We start from the raw sequence: 2,843 nt of genomic DNA, 5'->3' as shown, positions 1-2,843 counted from the left end.
TAGTTGTCGAAGAAAGCATTGTGCAAAATTTTGACAAGATTGATTAATAAATGCGCTTGCAGTGGCTCTTGGAGTGAAAATCGGGCGATATACATATATGAGAGCTATATCTATATCTAAACCGATTTCAATAAAATTAATCAGTATGGTTGGGATGCAACAGAATAACCTTCTTGCCAAATTTCGAGAAAATCGGTTAACAAATTGGCACTTTATTGCAATATTTTTCAAAATCGGACGATTATATATGTGGGAGCTATATCTAAATCTGAACCGATTTCGACCAAACTTTATAGATATTGTGGTAGTCGTCGAGGAAAGCGTTGTGCAAAATTTTGGCAAGATCGATCAATAAATGCGTTGGCAGTGACCATACAGGTGAAAATCGGGAGATATATTACATGAGAGCTATATCTAAAAATGAACCGATTTCTATAAAATTCACCAGTAATGTCGAGAGTCATAAAAAATCCTTCCTGCCAAATTTCGAGAGTATCGGTTAACAAATGGCCATTTTATTGCATTATTTCTGCAAATCGGACGAACATATATATGGGAGCTACATCTAAATCTGAATCGATTTCTATGAAATTCACCAGTAATGTCGAAAATCATAAGAAAATCCCTCCTGCCAAATTTCGAGAGCAACGGTTAACATATGAGCACTTTATTTGCAATATTTTTTAAAATCGGACGAACATATATATGGGAGCTATATCTAAATCTGAACCGATTTCGAGCAAACTTTACAGATATTGTGATGGTTGTCAAAGAAACCGTTGTACAAAGTTTTGGCAAGATTGTTCAATAAAAGCGCCTGCAGTGGCTCTTGGAGTGAAAATCGGGCAAAATACATATATGAGAGCTATATCTAAATCAGAACCGATTTCTTTAAAATTCACCAGTAATGTCGAGAGTCATAAAAAAATCTTTCCTGCCAAATTTTGAGAGAATCGGGGTATTTTTGTGAATTAGGTGAACCTCCATATAGCAGATTCAGGCTCTAGTATATTTCCATTTGGTGGGCTTTGGAGATGGAGCGGCCCCCCATCCTAAAAAAATATACCAAATTTCTGTTATTGAGTTATTATAAACAAATTAAATTTCGCTTAAATGAAATAGGGTAGAGGAGGGTTCACCGATTAAAGTTTAAATGTTAGATCTACTTGATTCTCTTGGTTTTGCTGATGGATTGGAGTAGTGAAACCCTTTGCCCCGAAAGTGGATATCAGATTCATACTCTACCCCCAAATACCAAATTTTAGCTATATATTCGCAGCGCCTCCTGTGTCTTTTCCAATTTGAGGGTAAAAAGTGTACTCTACCACCAAAGACCTTTTATTGGTGTCCTATTCTATCCTGATCGGCCTAAATTTTTTATTTTTAATTCCTTATTTTGGGTAGGAAGGGGGGAAGGGCGAAGGGCCTCTGGCACATCTTTTCATTTGAATATAATTTATTCTCGATCGTCCTACATGACAGTTTGGTGTTGTTTTTATTGGGTGGAATTGGGTTGGTCAAACCCCCCCCCCCCCCCCCACCCTGAGACCCAAAAGATAATTTATTTGAATCCTTTAATGTCGATATCTACATATCCGGCTCACGACACGACGACAGGGCGGCGCCCAGATAGTTGAATCGTTATATCAACATTAGATTCGAACTCTACTATTTTAGACCTTTCGTTTAATTCCCATATTTTCCCGATCGAACTACTTGTCTTATTGAAGCGTATCAGGTGGGTGGGCCGGTCCCAGACTCTGCCCCAAATGTGTATATCATAATCGTAGTCAACTCTCAAAGACCTTACATTTTATACCCATTTTGTGACGTTGGACATTCATGCCCGTTTTAAGGGTTTTGGTGGTTGAAGGGCCCTCTCTCACCTTGAACCAAATTCTAAAATGTGTACTCAACTTTCAAACACCTTTCATTTAATACCCATATTGTCCCAAACGGTAAATATGTCCTGTTCGGGGGTTTTGGGGGTGGGGAGACCCCTCAGACACCAAGGAATACATTTTTATGTCAGATTTGTACGCTCCTTTTAAATACCTTTCATTTGATACCCATGTTGCCCAAAGCGGTAAGTGTCCTGGTGGATGGTGTTTTTGGGGGTGGTGGACCCCTCCGACACTAAGGGTGACATTTTTATGCCACGTACGTACTCTTCTCTTAAATACCTTTCATTTGATACCCATATTGTGCCAGTTGGTAAACATGTCCGTTCGAGTGGGTTTTGGGATGGGGCGTCCCCCAGGTTAGTTGACCCCAAAATTTTATACCAATTTCGTGTTTTTGTCATAAAAAAAATCCTTCGTACCAAATTTCGAGAGAATCGGTTAACAGATGTCCATTTTATTGCATCATTACTGCAAATCAGACGAAGAAATATATAGGAGCTATATCTAAATCTGAATTGATTTTTTCCAATTTCAATAGGCTTCGTCTGTGCCTGTGACAAATTTGAAGACGATCGAATGAAAACTGCGACCTGCAGTTTGTACACAAATTAACATGGACAGACAGACAGACGGACATAGCTAAATTCAGTTCACTAAAGCGGTGATTGGTGTACTCTCTGAATCCCACCCAATCGGCCTTTTTCTGATTAATAAACTTCCTGCGCTCAGAGTTTATGAAGTCGGGTGGTCGGTCGATGGTGAGAATTATGGGGAAGTGGTCTGATACCAAAGAAATTATGGCTTGCCATGGAAGCCACCGTAGCGCATAGGTTAACATGTCCGCCTATGACCCTGGATGCCTGACTTGGAGTTCTGGTGAGAACATCAGAAAAAATATTCAGCGGCGGTTCTACCCTCCTTATGCTGGCGACATTTGTG

The sequence above is a fragment of the Stomoxys calcitrans genome, chromosome 1 (genome assembly GCF_963082655.1).
Source record: "Stomoxys calcitrans chromosome 1, idStoCalc2.1, whole genome shotgun sequence".
NCBI classification, from domain to species: domain Eukaryota; kingdom Metazoa; phylum Arthropoda; class Insecta; order Diptera; family Muscidae; genus Stomoxys; species Stomoxys calcitrans.
The sequence above is the reverse complement of the archived record's forward strand: the minus strand, read 5'-3'. Positions refer to the sequence as shown.